Consider the following 20,400-nt stretch of genomic DNA (forward strand, 5'->3'; position numbering starts at 1 on the left):
ACCTCTATCCCGCCCCGTTTAGATATTTCTGGTAGGCGGGGCAGAGAAGAAACATTCCCGGCTCCCCGAAAAATTGCTTAGCCTCGTCCCAGTTTTGGAGTTGCACATTTCCACAACACCGAGGACACGGAATCACTAACGAAAGCCGCCGACCAAATGACATTGAAGTAGCATACGCGCGCAGAGATGGAAGGAAAACACGAAGAAAGGTAGCAGTCCAGCAGCCACGTGAGGTGGGCGATCCCCTCCGCCCTCTGAGAGAGGACTTCAACTCCCGGCGTGCCCCTGGGCGGTTACCCTCCGAGGACTCCAACTCCCAGGATGCTGCGGGAGCGGCCGCCGCAACCTCCCACTCAGCCGCCCGCCGCTCCTGCCGCCCCTCCCCCGCCCCGCCTGGCCGATCGGCGTGCGCCTGCGCACGGGAGGCAGGAGGAGTCTTACCCTAATGTAAGATGGTGGCCCGTCTGGCTGTGGAACCCACCGAAAGCTGAGAGTCTCTCTCTCTCAGCCGTAAAGGTCGGACTCGCTGAAGCAATCAGGCCCAGTGCTGAAGAGTTTTTTCCCCGACGCTCGTTCGGTGGTTTCTTGTGAGGACGCGGCAGCGCGTGGAGTCGGCTGAGGGAAAAGCGAGGCAAGGCAGGCGGGTGAGTCTTTGCGGGGCTGGGCTTAGGGGAAACCCGGGGCTGACCGGCTACGAGAGAGCGGAGGCTTCTCTGGGACTGTACAGGCCGCACCCCCCTTTCTCCCCACCCCCCGCCTCATCTTCAGCCTCCTCCTCCTCAGTCTTCTTCCTCCTCTTCCTCCTTCTCCCCTTTACGCCACAGCAGTTACCATCGGGAAAAGGGAGCGGGTCGGAAGGCAGCGCGGCGGCAAGCCGCGACTCTCCTTCGAGAATTTCTTTAATTGGGGAGCCGAGGCGTCTTTTGGTCTCCGGCTTTTCCCCCTACATTTTTATAGAGGCAGGATTCTTAGGTCTCAGTCCTCCCTGTTTCCCCAACCCCCTTTTCCCTGTCTGACGTCCTTCCCCACCGGTCCCCGTGTCTCTAGACCAAAGCCATCACTTCCACTCTGACCCGTGCTGCTGCTGCTGCTGCTCATTAATCCCGCTGCTCGTTGCCCACTCGGTCTGCGGCTTGTTTTTTGCTCCACTGCTACCACTCTGGAGTTAGCCTTTGCCCCCCTCTGGTGCTTGCAATCAGCCCACAGTGTACCTGCCACACTGGAGCTTCTTCCGATTTGCAGTCTTTCCTTCTACCACATCTGTCATCTTAAAGCTGCCCCTTAAGTATCTAGATTATGCTCCTGCTCCTCCTGACCCACCTGTTTCTCAGCCTTCTTGAGAATTGTCGGGTCCTTCCCTCTTTCTTACATAGATCCTTCCAACATACACTTCCAGAAAAAGGGATGCCCCGTGGTGGCCCTTGGAAAGTAAAGGAAGTTGGGAAGTGAATGAAGTGGGGTAGGATACTATTAAACGTTATGAGTAAAGATCTTTTATTCAGGCTCCTCAGGAGAGGAACGTTTTCGTTTTGCTTTCAGTGATCTGTTTGTCGCTTATTTGCTCTGTTGTGTTAGGACGTGGCTTCTTTCTTGCCTTCTTTTCATTTTGGACCTGTTTTACCGTGCTACTAAGCGTTCTTTGGATTGCCTGTCCCCAGGACACTTAGTGTGGGCTCTGATTTATACCAATAAATATTAACCCAAGCATTTCAAAATAAGAGAAATCTGGCGCACATACAGAATTCATCTGAACTCCGCTAGCAAATATAAGTGGTATTTTGATTGCATGTGGGTTATATGTGGGTTCTGTATTGCGACTTGATTTTTTGACTGAGTTTTATTGATGTTCAGCTTAATTGATGACATTTATGATTGGAGTGGAAATTTCCTCTCTAGTTAATATCAGATTTAGTTGTTATTTTTGGATTTGGGAAGTTCTGTTGACATTTGTAGGATGATAGTTATCTGAATAAATTGTCTTCTCTTGAAAAGCCATTCGGTATGTATGCAAAAGAAAAATCGGTATTTTTATGTAAACCTACGTTCCTCGTATTTTTCCGTAGAAAAGAAGGGCTGGGAAAAGAAATGACAAAGCTGTGCACATACATGCATTTGGTGGAACTCACTGTCATTGTTATCTACAGTGAAAAGCAGAAACTGGAAGCAAGAGGTGGCTTAATGTCCATGTTTTGGTGAAAGCAGAATTAAGATGTATGGACTAATGGTGTAATGGGAAGAAGGAGCCCTTGCTATAAGCAGACCACTGTGAGATAAAGAATTATCAGAAAAGCAACCAGGATTACATAGTTCAGATACATACATCTCAAGTTTAAACATGACATACATAACATTGTGTTCTTAAGGTATATGTAAAAATGTTTAAAATCAGTGACAGTCTCATGTGGCAGTCCATTACTGGGTTATTGTAATTTTTACAAAATTTTACCTGTAAAATTTGGAATCTTTGCATTTGGCATAATGTTCACTTGATTGTGATAAATGATGTGTTTTACCAAATGTAAACTAAGGTTAGAAACGCTGTTTATGAAACTTCTTTTTTCTTTCAGCCTCTTAAGCCCCAATTTGGGGAAACTAAATAAATACTTACTCTTAGAATTGCAAGCAATTTATATAGCAAACTTTGTCCTAAGTTACAATTTGAGGTGTTTTTTTTGTTTTGTTTTGTTTTTAATCACTTACATTTAGTTTATCAGTAGGAGTGTATTTAATAGTTGATCTTTAACTCTAAAAAATATACTTTTTGCTCTTGTAATACGCTGGTGGAGAAGCTTTCCACTTTGAACAATCCGAACACAGGTTTAGAAACTCTTGGCAGTCATACTTGGCTGAATTGTAAGCTGTAGGTTCTAAGTGAGGACTGTTTGGTAGAAGGGAGTAAGTGATTTTAATACATCTCTCTTAAAACGGTATTTGTCTCACGAAATATTTTCTCAATTTTCTCCCCTCCATACTTTTTGCCTGCGGTTACTGAATTTTTTGTTTCAGCCCTCTGAATTCAAAAGGAATTTACTTTTGGATCTTTAGTACGTTTAGAGAAGATATCTAAAATTCTTTAACTTTTTGATAGGAAATAGGGAGCTGAGATTTCTAAATATTTTTGCATGGTTTAAGTTTTTTGATCTAACGCTATGAACATTGCAGCTTCATACTTTCATGTTTTCTTTTGATAACTTGGAATACTTTCTGCCAGGTTCAGTAGTTGAATTCTTCAGATCAATAGATTATTTCTATAAGAAGGTTTTCAACATGAATCACTTAAGTTGGCCTATTATAAAATTAGGATGAGACAGTTATAATCAAATGGGAAAATACAGAAAAATAAAATTGTTTTTGTAATGCCCTTCAACTTGAGTCTAAATGGGAGTACTAGCAATAACTTGCAACTCATTACTTTGTAAGAGAAAGGAAGAAGAGGGTGTTGCCAGAGTATAAACTCCTAGTTTTAGGGGAGTTTTATTTTAAAAATGATTTTCTGTGCTTTAAAGGAATGAAAAAAATGTCTTACCAGTTTAAGCAGTTTGGATTTAGAAATCTTCCCTTTCTTCCCCTCCCTACTCTTGGCTTTAAAATGAATCTATATTCTTCAGTTTAATAAATTTATCTTTTTGTTTTGTGTGAATGAGAAAAAAATTAATTTTTCTAATGTGACTGCAAATAGTGCTCAATTGAATATATTTAAACTCAGTGTTACTATTTTTATAGATCATTTAAGTAAAATGGTTTTAATTTGTGAAAACTTCAGCTTCTGGTGAAAATTCAGTTTAATTAGCTCCCTGACAGTAACTATAATACTGTCTTGACTTTTTGTGAAGGAAGTTACATTCAACTCAGTTGGTTCTGAAGAAAACAGTAGGGAAATAGGTTATAGAAATTTTTGCTGTTCTAGAAACAGTATAACTAGAATGTACTACATACTTTTCTCAAAGGATTTCTTAATCTAAATGGAACTTGTAAATGGTTTTCATCCCACTGGAATAGCATGTATTGGATAAAACTTGTTTAACACATTCTGAGATTTTATAATATTTTATGTTACCTCAAACATATTTGGAAAAATCTGCAAATACTCGTTCCTCAACAAAAGATGGCAATATCCTCAGTATTTTAAATATTGTAATATATACATATTTTTTTTCTCAAAAGTTGAGAGTACGCAAATTAAAAACTAGCATAATTTACCCAGTTATTTTTGTGATGCAAGGAAAGAAGATATATGGGACTTTTCAATCATGGGTTTAGTGGTTTTCGAAAAGAACGTCACAGTTTTTAATCTTGTTATGTGGACTTCTTTATTAGAAAAGATTATGTGGTAAATGTCAGCTTTTTAAACTATAATAGAATCAATTGGTTCTGTGACACATTTTTTTTTTTTTTTTTTTGAGATGGAGTTTCACTCTTGTTACCTAGGCTGGAGTGCAGTTGCACGATCTCGGCTCGTCACAACCTCTGTCTCCTGGGTTTAAGCAATTCTCCTTTTCAGCCTCCTGAATAGCTGGGATTACAGATGCTCACCACCACATCCGGCTAATTTTTGTATTTTTAGTAGAGACGGGGTTTCCATGTTAGCCAGGCTGGTCTTGAACTCCTGACCTTGTTATCCACCTGTCTCAGCCTCCCAAAGTGCTAGGATTACAGGCAAGAGCCACTGTGCCTGGCCCTAAGTATGGTTTCTTTATTCTTAAACTCAGTTTATACAGAAGGGTTGTCCTGTTTTAAGCTTTAATTGCTTTGGGTGATGGGCAGATGATATATTGTTATTAGGATAAGTCTTGCTATTTGTTTAGGTGTATATGTCAGATAATGGTTCAAAAACAATTTCTTTTAAAGTTATGACTATAAAATCTCACCTCGAGTATTTAAGGCAATTATGGAGTAGAATTTGAAATCAAAATAATCAAAATTGGCTTGTGTATATCTAAAACAAGTTTGGAAAAAATGTCAAGGCAAAAAGCAGTGTAATTAGAAGAATAAAATGCTTTCACTTAAAAATAGTAGATGTGGCCAGCACTTTGGGAGGCCGAGGTAGGTGGATCACCTAACATCAGGAGTTGGAGACCAGCCTGGCCAACATGGTGAAACTCCATCTCTAATAAAAATACAAAAATTAGCCCAGCGTGGTGGCACGTGCCTGTAATCCCAGCTACTTGGGAGGCTGAGGCAGGAGAATCACTTGAACTTGGGAGTCGTAGGTTGCAGTGAGCTGAGATCGTGCCATTGCACTCCAGCCTGGGTGACTGAGTAAGACTTTGTCTCAAAAAAAAAAAAAAAAAAGTAGATGTTATATTACTGCTTTTGGAAGCAATTAGTGAATGATGTAGGCAAAATAGTGATTGAATTTTGAAAAGCAGTTAGACTGAAATTTCAAAGTGGTGGAACATTTCTTAATAGCAACAAACATACATAGTCATGAATCCAAATATCTGAAATTTTCTAAGCATGTTTTTCAGTCTTCGGAATAAAGTGGAAGTGCTGATTTTCTGATTATTTAAGAACCTATTAATTCATTCCCTGTTAGAGCATCAGGTATTTTCAGGTTGGGAATTTCCAAAAATAACATTGGCTGATTTGGGTTATTGAATATTGGTTGCAGCAACTTTTTTCCTTTTTTTCCCTTTATTTTCTGCCTCCCATATTTTGCTTAAGATTTTTTTCCGAACTTTTAAATTTTAACCAGTTGTTTGGGTGGACCCTTTTGTGAATGCTGTAATTGAATGAAAATGTATAAACAGTATTGCTTTTGGTAGTAAGATTAATTTTTCTCTTCATGGAAATCCCTTCTATTTGATTATATTTTTTACTCTAACTTTTATTCTAATATGAGAATTAGGGTTCTGCATTAAATCTTTCTGCAAACGCTTTTCTTACTGTCAGTGGGGACCTCCATATTCCTTGGGTAAAGAAAGTATATATTTAGTTTTATCATTTAAAGTGATATAAAGACATTATTGGTACTTAAAAAAAAAAAAACTTTTGGTATTTTTTTTAAAATGCAAAAGTAGATATGAACCACCATGTAGCTGTTACTCGGCTTCAAAGATTATCAAATCTTAGTCATTACATTGTTTCATTTGTACTTGAACCTTTTTTTTTTTTGAGATGGTTTCTGTCGCCCAGGCTGGAGTGCAGTGGCATGATCCTAGCTTGTTGTAGCCTCAAACTCCTGGGTTCAAGCAATCCTCTCACCTTAGCCTCCCAAGGGGCTCTGACTATAGGCATGGGACTAGACCCAGATAATTTTTTAAATTTTTTGTGGAAATGAGGTTCTTGCCCAGGGTAGTCTCAAACTTATAGGCTTAAGTGATACGCTTGCCTCAGTCTCCCAAAGTGGTTGGGATTGCAGGTGTGAGCCACTATGTCATGACAAAACAAAATGTTTTTATTTATTTATTTATTTTGAGACAGTGTCTCACTCTGTCACCCAGGCTGGAGTGGCAGTGGTGCCATCTCCACTCACTGTAACCTCTGCCTCCTGGGTTCAAGGAATTCTCGCCACCATGCCTAGTCCAATTGTTCAAGCAATTCTCACCACCATGCCTAGTTAATTTTTATATTTGTGGTAGAGACAGGGTTTCCGCCATGTTGGCCAGGTTGGTCTGAAACTCCTGACCTCAGGCGATCCACCAGCCTCAGCCTCCCAGAGTGCTGTGCTGGGATCATGCCCTATCAAAAGCAGGGTTATTTAATCAGCTTCTCTTTCTTTCTTTCTTTCTTTCTTTCTTTCTTTTGAGGTGGAGTTTCGCTTTTGTTGCCCAGGCAACAAGAATACAGTGGTTCGATCTTGGCTTACTGCAACCTCCGCCTTCTGGGTTCAAGGGATTCTCCTGCCTCAGCCTCCTAAGTAGCTTGGATCGCAGGTGCCCACCACCATGCTTGGCTAATTTTTTTGTATTTTTAGTAGAGATGAGGTTTCACCATGGTCTCCAACTCCTGACTTCAGGCAATCCAACTGCCTCAGCCACTCAAAGTATTGGGATTACAGGAGTGAGCCACCGTGCCCGGCCTTAATCAACTTTTCAAATAGACTTTGAGTGTTTATGGAACCACTTATTGGAAGATTTGGCACAATCTCTTTGTAGAGTTTATCTTGTCAGGAATACTTTCATAATGACATAATTAACACTGTCCAAAGCAGTATACAAATAGTGTGTGCTACATGTAGTCTGAGTCCAGTTTGTTAGTATATGGATATATTCAGACTAAAGTTCTAGGAGTGAGGCTTTCTGAAGAAGATGGGACTTGAATGAAGATTGTATACTGTTTGTATAGGCTAGCATCTCCAGAAGAGGAACATTATATACATTCTATATAGGGGATGGAAGCATGTCTTAATTCATTTTATGCTGCTATAACAGAATACCACAGATTGGATAATTTATAGTCAACAGAAGTTTATTTGGTTCATGGTTTTGGAGACTGGGAAGACCCAGAACGTGGTGCTGGCATCTGGAAAGGGTCTTCATGCTATGTCATCCCATGGTGTAAGGTAGAAGAGCAAGAGAGGATGGGAGAATAAGGAACACAGAGGGCAGAACTTGCTTTTTATCAGGAACCTACTTCCATTACTCCGGCATTATCATTGATGAGGGTAGAACCCTTAATCATTGATGTTGTTAACACCATCACACTGGTAATTAAATTTCAATATGAGTTTTGGAGGGGACATTTAAACCATAGTAAAGCAAACACTTGGTAGGGACCAGCATGATGTGAGAAGGAGGTAAGGAGTCTGATTTCGAAATAAAGTGTTAATTTCTGGGAATGGTGGCAGATAAATTTGTGTAAGTAGGATAGAGTTAGATTATGAAAGGTGTATTGGTGTCAGGTTGAATTTAATCTGCTAAGCAGTAAGAAGCCAGTAGAGATTGATAGGGAGCAGAAGAAAACATGATGAAAGTGGTTTTCAGAAAGATTACTCTTTCAGTAGTATGTAGCATATTTTGGGGTTGACAGTTTTGTTTGAAAAATTAGAGACCAAGCCACTGAGGTAAGGAGCTATTCTGAGAGATGTTAGAGTGGAAATTCTACAGGATTTGGCAGAGAATTGATTCCATCTTCTCTGTAGTCCCACATGCCCCAAAGTGACTCCAAAGTTTTGAAGAATAGAGAACTGAGGAAATGTGGTCTGTTTGTCTTTGATAGTAAACTGCAATTCGTTTTCCAAGCCCAGCTTTTGTGAAGTAAGTGATAGATGATAACTCAAATAAGAGACTCAAAAAGTTTTATTAGGCCTGGTGTTGTGTGGTGGCTCACTCCTATAATCCCAGCACTTTGGGAGGCTGAGGTGGGAGGATTGCTTAAGGTCAGGAGTTCGAGACCAGCCTGGCCAAGATATCGAAACCTCGTCTCTACTGTAAATACAAAAATTGGTTGGGCGTGATGGTATGCGCCTGCAATTACAGCTGCTTGAGAGGCAGAGGTTGCAGTGAGCCCAGATGGTACCACTACACTCCAGCTTGGGGTACAGAGTGAAACTCCTTCTCAAAAAAAAAAAAAAAACCCACAAAAAACAGAAAAAAAGTTTTGGTAGAAAATAGCTACCAGTGTTTTTGAATGATTTTAAGATATTCACTGGGGAATAGGAGCTTGGAAAATAAACATTATCTTTATTACATTAAGAGAGAGGGCTGGGCGCGGTGGCTCAAGCCTGTAATCCCAGCACTTTGGGAGGCCGAGGCGGGTGGATCACGAGGTCAAGAGATCGAGACCAACATGGTCAACATGGTGAAACCCCGTCTCTACTAAAAATACAAAAAATTAGCTGGGCATGGTGGCGCGTGCCTGTAATCCCAGCTACTCAGGAGGCTGAGGCAGGAGAATTGCCTGAACCCAGGAGGTGGAGGTTGCGGTGAGTCGAGATTGCGCCATTGCACTCCAGCCTGGGTAACAAGAGCGAAACTCCGCCTCAAAAAAATAAAAAAAATAAAAAAATAAATTAAAAAAAACAGTAAGAGAGAGAACATGCTTCATTTGTAAAAGAGAAATTTAGGCCTTATCTGCTTCTTATGTGTATATTAGTTCAGAAGGGGTTTAGGAGACTACTTAACGTTTGAATAGCTATGACCACTAAATATTACTGGATGACTTTAATAATGGCCTGATTAGAGCTAAAGAAAATCCTAACGAAGTAGAGCATTAAATATTGCTAGCTACCAGCTCCCTTTAAGGATGGATAAGGATAGGTCAGCAGGCTGAGGAAGTATATAGGGAGATTGTGAGATAAAAACTTATCCTTTGATTTAGTTTGATATGCTTTGTTTTGCAAAGGTAATATTAAAAAATAGATCTGATTAAACATCAGCCATATATGTTTTGGTTGGATTTTTCTTCTTTTTTTTAAGTTCTGCGACCTTTGAAGTTGTTCTTTTATTCTTTGCTTTGGTTTGTTGACCCTGCATTAAGCCAACTTTCTGGATCTGTTGTGTATTTCTAGATAGCATACTTTGTGTTGTGAAGGAAAATTTCACATTTTATTTTTAAGGTGGGGAAAAGTAGGTGTCTTGTTTCTCGCTTTGTAAATGAGGTAGGTGAATAATACTGTATTGCCACTTATCTTCATGCTTCCATCAATATTGCACGTATTCCTCCTCTATTGTATTTAGCATGTGGATCTCAAAGTTTCTCACAGTTGAGTCTGAAAACATGTCAGTTGTGCTTATAATTTTAAAATTAAACTTAATTTTAGCATTTCCTTTCTTGTTTTTTATTTTATTTTGTTATTTTTTGAGACATAGTCTCACTCTGTCACCCAGGCTGGAGTGCAATGGCGTGATCTCGCCTCACTGCAACTTCGCCTCCCAGGTTCAAGCAATTCTCTGCCTCAGCCTCCCAAGTAGCTGGGATTACAGGCACCTGCCACCACGCCCAGCTAATTTTTTGTGTTTTTAGTAGAGATGGGGTTTCACCATGTTGGCTAGGCTGGTTTTGAACCCCTGACCTCGTGATACACCTGCCTCGGCCTCCCAAAGTGCTGAGTTTACCGGCATGAACCACTGTGTCTGGCCACGTTTTTGTTATTATAAAATGTAGGACCTATCATAATGCCATGGACCTTTTAGTGAGTTGGGAAATACTTATGATGATTAAGATGATGTAATATAGTACATTATTGGGAAATAATCTGTTTTTCATTGGCATTGCCTCTATCCTTAGACCTTTTTCATTCTTGTGATGTGACAGAAATATTTTTGACATTTTTAAACTTCTTTATTTAGCTGGTCCTGTGTGCTGTTGAAATGAACACTAGAATAGAAAGCTGTTGCCTTCTCCTTGGGGAGTTTGTTTTAACAGGGGTTTTAATGTGTTAATTTTGGATTTGAGATTTAAGTTGAGATCTACTTTGTGTAGAGAATCTTGAGAAACATTATACATCTTTCTTATTGTCACCAGTGTATGTGAAAGGGAAGTAAATATCAAATATGGGATATTGGAGAACCTTAGTATTTGGGAATATCATCAGTGATAGCTGCCAAATCCAGCCTTTTCCCCAGCAGATTTGTATTTAATCCCTTAGAGTATGGAATTAATTTATGAGTGTCATAGTGGGTTGCTGTGGGTGGGAGGAGAAAATGACTCCCTGTTAGAAAAATCTTTTTTAAATAGTTTGAGAATTTGAGTTTAAATTGGATTAATCTCAAATTATTACTAGTTTATGTTTTTTAAATTCATACAGTTCTTGGAAAGAAATTGGTTTTCTATGAGTGCCTTTGGGGGTGCTTTGGGTGGTTTCCTTACCCAAGAAAAGGGAGGAGAGGCAGAAAATAAAGGGGGCAGTAGTAGCTGCTGTGCATTTTTGCCTAAGCAATTGATGGGTTTTTTTTTTTTTTTTTTTTTTTTTTCTTTTCTGCCTTTAGCTGCATACCTTTTCTTTTCTAGTTAGGCTGTCATTACTAGTTGGAAAGACTACATACAGTCTAGCCTTTTCTTTCTTTTTTTTTTTTTGAGACGGAGTTTCGCTCTTGTTACCCAGGCTGGAGTGCAATGGCACGATCTCAGCTCACCGCAACCTCCGCCTCCTGAGTTCAGGCAATTCTCCTGCCTCAGCCTCCTGAGTAGCTGGGATTACAGGCATGCGCCACCATGTCCAGCTAATGTTTTGTATTTTTAGTAGAGACGGAGTTTCACCATGTTGACCGGGATGGTCTCGATCTCTTGACCTCGTGATCCACCCGCCTCGGCCTCCCAAAGTGCTGGGATTACAGGCTTGAGCCACCGCGCCCGGCCCAGTCTAGCCTTTTCAAGATCAAACTAGCGTCCCTGGCCTGGTTTGTTCATTTTAATCTCTCCATCTCAAAACCTGACAAATTCATGTTTTTTCTCTGTTTGAAGAGCAGGGGAAACTGGAAAGAGAAGAAAATGATAAAGTAGTAGTTAGGTACTCCCTATCTTTTAATATGTTAGAATAGTTTTATGGAAGAACTGCTGGCTTTCGATTTTAATTTTATGTCACCAGTTATAAAATAATTGCATTCTCAATGAGTCCTTAGAAACCTTTTGAAAGATCCTTAAAAAATAAATAAATAAATAAATAAATAAATAAATAAAAGATCCTTTAGCCAGAGAGTTGGTGATATGTTGAAGAACACCTTTATGAGTTAAATGCTCTGGGCATTTTTTGTTTCTACTAAATCTTTTTCTGTCATGCTGGACCTAGTCCTACATGTGAATTTGGCTTCCAAAAAGTAAAGCTGGCAGTCTTGTAAACCCAGCACTTTGGAGGCTGAGGCGGGCAGATCACAAGGTCAGGAGTTTGAGACCAGCCTGGCTAACATGGTGCAACCCCGTCTCTATTAAAAATACAAAAATTAGCCAGGTGTGGTGTTGTACACCTGTAATCCTAGCACTTTGGGAGGCTGAGGAGAGTGGTTCATGAGGTTAGGAGTTTGAGACCAGTCTCCTCTATATGGTGAAACCTGGTCTCTAGTAAAAGTACAAAAATTAGCTGGGCGTGGTGGCAAATGCCTGTAATCCCAGCTACTTGGGAGGCTGAGGCAGGAGAATCACTTGAACCCGGGAGGTGGAGGTTGTAGTGAACAAAGACTGCGCCATTGCACTCCAACCTGGGCAATAGAGCAAGACTACATCTCAAAAAAAAGAAAAAAAGATACTTTAAAGATTGTATTCAAATCTAGTTTGATTCTGATGAAAGCAAGGATGACAGCAAAATGCTTTAATATATGCATGCCGACAGAAGAATATTAGTTAGACCTGTGTCGCCATCTATTTTTTGTCATGCCTAGCAAGTATTTTCAGCAGCTTTGGGGAACTCTGAATAATACATAGTGTATTCATGTTTATAGATTTTGGTTTTTATTATGTACTGTTGTATAATTTAACAAACTTGACATATTAAAGGAAATACTGTTCTTATTTGGAGTAAAGGATTAACTTAGTATACGTAACTTTATAGTCAAATATAGTTTTCAGTTTCAGTTTTGAACTCTGTTTTTATTACTTCTGCTGGGAGTATGCCATGTAGTATGGAACCAGACTGCCTAAATGTGAATGTTGGTTCTGCCACCTGCTTACTATCTGTGAGACGTAGGTTGTTACTTTACCGTCTTTGGTCCTCAGCTTCATTTGTAAAATACCTGGATTGTTATGTGGAATAAATGAATTAATGTATATAAAGTGCTGGGAAGAGTGTTTGGCACATAGTCGCCTTGTACAAGTGTTTGCGATTTTTATGCATTTGAAGGAATCAAAAACATTTATCTTTGAATTTATCTTTTAATTCAGTACACTTATAAAAAATGTCTAAGTACTAAACATACATTTTCAGTAGTTGTTTGATCACGTAGAAATATAAGGAATGTGTTTGAGGGGTAATCAAAGGACTGGTCTGCCTGGAATTCCCTTGAATCAGAGAGTAATGAAACATGGACCTGTATGGATAAAATAGAAAATGATTATCAAGCGTTTTGAAGTAAGGCATAGAAAATTAGATGTGGCTGATAAGAGGGGAATCATTGCAAGGTTGTTACTGTTTTTAAGTCACGGGAGTGATGTGTTTGAAATAAGATTTAGGGGAAGATAGTTTTGAGTGTCCTTGGTATCACAGTATTATTTCACTATATGGACAGAGGATTTTTTTTTTTTTGATCTGTTTTGTTCACTAATCTATTTTAAGCAACCCAAACAGAACCTGTTTGATGGTAGATGCTCAATAAATGCTTATCAGATGAATGAACCTTAAAAGAGACTATGAGAATCTATTTATTTATTTTTTTTTTTTTTTGAGAAGGAGTTTCGCTCTTGTTACCCAGGCTGGAGTGCAATGGCACGATCTCGGCTCACCGCAACCTCCACCTCCTGGGTTCAGGCAATTCTCCTGCCTCAGCCTCCTGAGTAGCTGGGATTACAGGCACACACCACCGTGCCCAGCTAATTTTTTGTATTTTTAGTAGAGACGGGGTTTCACCATGTTGACCAGGATGGTCTCGATCTCTTGACCTTGTGATCCACCCGCCTCGGCCTCCCAAAGTGCTGGGATTACAGGCTTGAGCCACCGCGCCCGGCGAGAATCTATTTTATTTTTATTTTGAGACAGGGTCTCACTCTGTCACCCAGGCTGTAGTACAGTGGCGCCATCTTGGCTCACCGAAACCTCCACCTCCTGGGTTCAAGTGATTCTCCTCCTTTAGCCTCTTGAGTAGCTGGGACCACAGACGCATGCCACCATGCCTGGCTAATTTTTGTATGTTTTGGTAGAGACGGGGTTTCACCATGTTGGCCAAGCTAGTTTTGAGCTCCTGGCCTCAAGCAATCTGCCTGCCTTGGCTTCCCAAAGTGCTGGGATTACAGGCGTGAGCCACCACGCCTGACCCTATGAGAATATAAAGAATATAAAAAGAGTCTGGGTGTGGTGGCTCACACCTGTAATCCCAGCATTTCGGGATTCGGAGGCTGGAGGATAGTTTGAGCCCAGGAGTTTAAGACTATGCGGGCTGGCTGGGCGCGGTGGCTAAAGCCTGTAATCCCAGCACTTTGGGAGGCCAAGGCGGGTGGATCCCAAGGTCAAGAGATCGAGACCATCCTGGTCAACATGGTGAAACCTCGTCTCTACTAAAAATACAAAAAATTAGCTGGGCATGGTGGGACGTGCCTGTAATCCCAGCTACTCAGGAGGCTGAGGCAGGAGAATTGCCTGAACCCAGGAGGCAGAGGTTGCGGTGAGCCGAGATCGTGCCATTGCACTCTAGCCTGGGTAACAAGAGCGAAACTCCGTCTCAACAACAACAACAACAACAACAACAACAACAACAACAACAAAGACTATCCTGGGCAATTATAGTGAGACCCCATTTATTAAAAAAAAAAAAAATTAACCAGGCTTGGTGGTGCACTCATGTAGTCCCAGCTGCTTGGGAGTTTGAGTGGGGAGGATTGCTTGAGCTTGAGAGATTGAGGCTGCAGTGAGTGAGCTGTGGTTGTGACACTGCACTCCAATCTGATCTGGGTTGCAGAGTGAAACTGTCTCCAAAAAAAAAAAAAAAAAAAAAAAAAAAAATAATAATAATAATAATAAATAAAAATAAATAGAGAACAACAATGGACCCAACTTAAACTTTTGAGGTTCCTACCTTTCAGGGGTAGAAGTGAAAAAGGTACTATTAAAGGAACAATTGGAGAAGTAAAAGGAAGATGGAAAAGTTTAAGTTTCAGAATCCAAAGGAAAAGATTTTTTAAGGGAAAAGTCAGAGAGAGAGGAAGATTCAGGGTAGTGTTGCTTATAGATAGCCAAGTACATTTCAGAAAGAAGGACACAGACAGGGTTTCACCATGTTGACCAGGATGGTCTCGATCTCTTGACCTCGTGATCCACCCGCCTCGGCCTCCCAAAGTGCGGGTAACAAGAGCGAAACTCCCTCTCATAAAAAAAAAAAAAATAAATAAAGAAGGACACAGAGGTGGACATAGTTCAATACAAAGTTCGAGGGGAATGAGAATAGAGAAAGAATCCTTTGGCTTGGTGGTGGGAGGGTCACTGACTAACCACATTAGAACAGTTTCAGTACACTAAGAATGGTAATGTAAATCAGATTGCAGGGAGGTTAAGGAAGATGGTAAGCAGAGACTGTGGTGAAGACTATTTCCACGCCAGCCTAGGAAAAATCATAGCTCATTGCAACCTTGAACTCCTGGGCTCAAGCAATCCTCCCACCTTGGCCTCCTAAAAGCACTGGGTTTACAGATGTGACCTATTGCTCCCACCCATCCCTGATTCGTCTTAAATTAATCAATCAGTCAGTTAATTTATTTTTTTGAGACAGGGTCTCACTCTGTTGCCCAGGCTGAAGTGCAGTGGCGAGATCTTGGCTCCCTACAGCCTCGACCTCCTAGGCTTAGGTGATCCTCCCATCTCAACCTCCCAAGTAGCTGGGACTACAGTTATGTGCCACCACATCCAGCTAATTTTTTGTATTATTATTATTATTTTTTGAGACAGAGTCTCACTGTGTTGCTCAGACTGGAGTGCAGTGGCTCAATCTCAGCTCACTGCAGCCTCTGCCTCCCGGGTTCAAGCGATTCTCCTGCCTCAGCCTCCCTAGTAGCTGGGACTACAGGTATGTGCCACCACACCTGACTAATTTTTATTTTTTTAGTAGAGACAGCGTTTTACCATGTTGGTCAGGCTGGTCTCGAACTCCTGTTCACCTACCTCAGCCTCCCAAAGTTCTGGGATTACAGGCATGAGCCAATTTTTTGTATTTTTGTAGAGGTGGAGTTTTGCCACGTTGCCCAGGCTGGTCTTAAATTTCATAGTGGGGAGTATGTGTTATACGTGTTCCTCCAGGGATCTGCTACTTGCTAACCATGTGATCTTGGGAAAATTTGCTTAATATTTTTGTGCCTCAGTTTTCTCCCTTGTAACATGGAGGCAAAAGGAACACCTCTTTCATAGATCTATTGTGAGGATGTAATTATTTAATCTTTTAAAAACACTTAGAACAATGCTATGTGGTAAATGTTTGATAAATGTTAGCTATTACTATCTACTGCTGAAGTAAGAGGGTAGAATTGGTGGCCTGAAGAGAAAAAAATAGAAGAAAAAAAGAATTTAATAAAATTACTGCAAAGTAGTGGCAAGAACTGAATGGAAAGGTCTTAGGGCCTTTTCTCTGGATGTTCTTGGAGAACACTTTGAATATCTACCTACACTATTTATTTACACTTGGATTTCAGACCCCTTCCTTTAATGTTTGCTCTGTTTGACTTTTTTCTATAACACTTACGTTCTAACATATCATGTAGTTACATGTTAATACATAATTACAGTTAATACATAAACTGTTCATTGTTGATTTCTTTCCAGTAGGGCAGGGGTGGTTGTTTTGATCTCTGATGTATTCCAGGTTCTGGGAATAGTACTTGGCACATAATAGGTGCTCAATATTTGCTTGTTGGATGAATAAGTTAATTTACCATTGAAGTGGGATGGATAGAGAAAAGCGTTCAAGGTGCTGGTGGTCCTTTTTTTCTTGAGACAGTTTTGCTCTTGTTGCCCAGTCTGAAGTGTAATGGCGTGATCTCTGCAACTTTTACCTCCTGGGTTCAAGCAATTCTCCTGCCTCAGCCTCCTGAGTAGCTGGGATTATAGGCATGTACCACCATGCCTGGCTTATTTTTATATTTTTGGTATAGATCGGGTTTCGCCACGTTGGCCAGGCTGGTCTTGAACTTCTGACCTCAGGTGATCCACCCTCCTCGGCCTCCCACAGTCCTGGGATTACAGGTGTGAGCCACTGCACCTGTTGCTGGTGGTACAGTTTTAGAGAAGAGCCAGTTATCAGATTGACGGACACTATGTAGGACTTAACCGTATCAAAGACTTCCTCGTTTTTCTCTAATGGGTTTCGGAGTTTATTTTGGTGCAGGTTTTCCTGGAAATCACTTGGGAAACCCATTTATTAATAGCTGAGGAAAGGAATGTATAAACCAATTTCTTTTTTCTTTGCTACAATACTTTTATTTTACATTTGATTAGGTAATGAAAGTCTATCTTTGAGTGCTTATTAGATGCTAAGCACTTTTCTAACCTCCTTATTAGTTTTAAAAAATTCTGTAACACCTTACAGGTGCATTACAGTTTCCTTGTAAGCCATCATTAATATTTAAGGGAGGCTCTTTGTACTGAGACCAGGAGCATGATTACCCAAACTGTTGTCTTCCATTGACAGGGAGCTTCAAATACCACATTTCTTCCTCCAGTATTCATATAGCTTTGACACCGATACTTGGCATTAGTCCACCAGGACTAATCTCATTATGTTCTTTATTCCTTTTCCCTTTTTATGTTAGTTACTACCAGTCTCCCAGGTGATACTCATTTCCTCATAAGGTCCTGTATATTTACTATTTTTTTCAATCCTCTTCAACTCTTGAAATCTTGGCATTGTGCAACCCAGTGGAATTACAGTCTATCATCAGCAAAATTTTCTGTATCCTTGTTTGTTCTTTCTCTGAACATTTTGTCTACTTTGTACTTTGCTGAGGATGCTGCTTCCCCTGTGACTGTCTTATACATTGGCAATTAAATATTTTATTTTTTTCTGATATGCCATCAGGGATCAGTGGGAAGTCCTGTGCACTGAGACTTAAAACTACGTTTCCTACCTGCAGTCCCAGCTACTTGAGAGGTGGAGACAGGAGGATCCCTGAAGGCCAGTCTAGTCAGCATAGTGAGACCCTGTCTCTAAATACAAACAAACAAACAAAAATCTTATTCCTGACCTGACCTACTCAATTGAACAGGAATCAAGAGAGAGCCTGGATCCACTGACTGGAACCAGGAGCCTGGAGATGAAGCAGTTGTCTACCATTCTCTTGTTTTCCTTAAAACTTGTCATTAACAGGTTATATTGTCTGTAAACCTCATGTTTGCTGGTATCTACTGCACTCTGGGTTACACCTTCTGTTTTCTTGACTAGTTTAGCTCCTGGCTCACTGTCATTCTTCTTTTTTTTTTGAGACGGAGTTTCGCTCTTGTTACCCAGGCTAGAGTGCAATGGCGCGATCTCGGCTCACCGCAACCTCCACCTCCTGGGCTCAGGCAGTTCTCCTGCCTCAGCCTCCTAAGTACCTGGGATTACAGGCATGCGCCACCACGCCCAGCTAGTTTTTTTTTGTATTTTTAGTAGAGACGGGGTTTCACCATGTTGACCAGGATGGTCTCGATCTTTTGACCTCGTGATCCACCCGCCTCGGCCTCCCAAAGTGCTGGGATTACAGGCTTGAGCCACTGCGCCCGGCCTACTGTCATTCTTCTAACACTAGGTCTCTTTTAATTCTTGGTAATTTCAATATAAACCTCTACGGTTCTTCTAATACTGTGACCTCTTAATTTCAAAATGTCTTCTTTAATGATCTTACTCTCTAGCGCATTTAAAGCACTTCATGGGCCGGGCGCGGTGGCTCAAGCCTGTAATCCCAGCACTTTGGGAGGCCGAGGTGGGTGGATCACGAGGTCAAGAGATCAAGACCATCCTGGTCAACATGGTGAAACCCCATCTCTACTAAAAATATAAAAAAAATTAGTTGGGCATGGTGGCGTGTGCTTGTAGTCCCAGATACTCAGGAGGCTGAGGCAGGAGAATTGCTTGAACACAGGAGGCGGAAGTTGTGGTGAGCCGAGATCGCGCCATTGCTCTTCAGCCTGGGTAACAAGCGTGAAACTCCGTCTCAAAACATTAGCTGGGCATGGTGGCGCGTGCCTGTAATCCCAGCTACTCAGGAGGCTGAGGCAGGAGAATTGCTTGAACCTAGGAGGCGGAGGTTGTGTTGAGCCAAGATCACACCATTGCACTCCAGTCTGGGTAACAAGAGCGAAACTCTGTCTCAAAAAAAAAAAAACAGAACTTCATGGTCATATCTTTTTTACGGATTAAAAAAGATGTTTTGTAAATATGGGGTCATATCTTTTTTACGCATTAAAAAAGATGTTTTGTAAATATGGGGTCTTGCTGTGTTGCCCAGGCTACTCTCAAACTCCTGGCCCCAAGCAGTCCTTCTGCCCTGGCCTCCCAAAGCGCTGAGATTACAAGTGTGAGCCACCACACCTCGCCTCATGTATTACCAGTAACTTGAAACCTCTTCATTTCTTCTAAGTCCTTTCTGACTGCTGTCTCTTCAGCCTATTCTGCCTGGTACCTCAACTCAACAATTCTTCACTGTCATTGAAACTGTCGGTCCACTGATTTTATCCCCTTTCACTGTACCTTGCCCCCTTGATTTCCTTTCTTCTTTCCTTACCTAGTAGAATTCATTTGCCAGATATATTGCACATGCCCTTGACTCACTTGTTCCTTTCTTGCCTCCTCGTGATTATTTGGCAAAACTTCAGTCTTAGTTAAATCAACTTTCTGAGTATTTCACATCTATGTCTGTACAGCTGAAAGTTATTGTAGAAAAATACAACTATAATAACTGCTCTCACTTTAAATTTGTGGTAACAACCTTAGATTTCTTACCCTGAATATTGTCTGGCAATCATACTCGATTTCCTTAGTCCAGTCTCCCCTCTTATAGATGACTTAGTTCATACCTTTGCTTTTCTCTTCAAAGTTCCAACTCTCTTCCTCATATTCACTCTCAGTTGATGGACCTGATTTCTGCTTCATTGTAAGATGCAAGCAGTCAGAACACTTACAGACTCCTGCCACCATATGTATGTATTGACTACATCTGGACTCACAGACCTTGCTCGTTTCTTTATGTTACTGTAGATTCACTGTGTTTCTATATAGTCCCAGGTCCTCTGATGAATGCCTTAAGGTCCCATCCTTTGTTATTTACTCTGGACATTGTCCTAGCCATTCTCCCTTCTCTCTGTATATCATCAGTTCATCTCTTCTGGATCATTCCCATCAATATACAAGCATGCTGTTACTGTTTTCCTCATAAAAATATCTTCCCTCAATTGCTCTTTCTGCGGAACCCCTTAAAACATTGTCTGAATGCACTTGTTTTAATTTCTTTCTCATGTTCTCTCTTAAGCCTGTTCTAATCAGGCTTTGCCCCTACCACTATACTAAGATTGTTTTTGTTAAGGTCTTCCAACTAATGACATTGTTAAATCTAGTAGTCAGTTTTGTGTTTATCTTGGATGATGATATACGTTTGACAAAGTTATTTTCTCCTTGTCTTTGATATACTTGTTTAACTTCCCTATTAGGGTACTACATTTCCTTGGCTTTCCTCAAAATTCATTGGCTGCTCCTTCTTACTTTGTCTTCCTTAGTAGATTTTTTTTTTTTTTTTTTTTTTTTTTTTTGCCTACCTCTGAACATGGGAATATCCCAAGGCTGACTCCTTTGGTATCTTCTCTATCTGTGCTCACTCCCTTAGCAATCTCTGTTAGTTTGATGACTTTGAATATTTTCT

General features: G+C 40.7%; 1 protein-coding gene across 6 annotated transcripts in view; it reads left to right on the forward strand.

The window, feature by feature from the left end:
• The first annotated feature begins 404 nt into the window (after positions 1–404).
• Positions 405–20,400, forward strand: part of CNOT4 (CCR4-NOT transcription complex subunit 4) — a 153,479-nt gene continuing 133,483 nt past the window's right edge. For 4 of the 6 annotated variants that reach the window (XM_010342782.3, XM_010342791.3, XM_003920972.3 and 1 more), the window contains exon 1: positions 405–644. The gene's annotated coding sequence lies outside the window, so the exon portion shown is untranslated. The remainder of the gene's footprint in view (positions 645–20,400) is intronic. The other 2 variants (XM_010342803.3, XM_003920974.4) reach the window with 1 other exon arrangement.

This window comes from Saimiri boliviensis, chromosome 10 (genome assembly GCF_048565385.1).
Source record: "Saimiri boliviensis isolate mSaiBol1 chromosome 10, mSaiBol1.pri, whole genome shotgun sequence".
Taxonomy (NCBI): Eukaryota; Metazoa; Chordata; class Mammalia; order Primates; family Cebidae; genus Saimiri; species Saimiri boliviensis.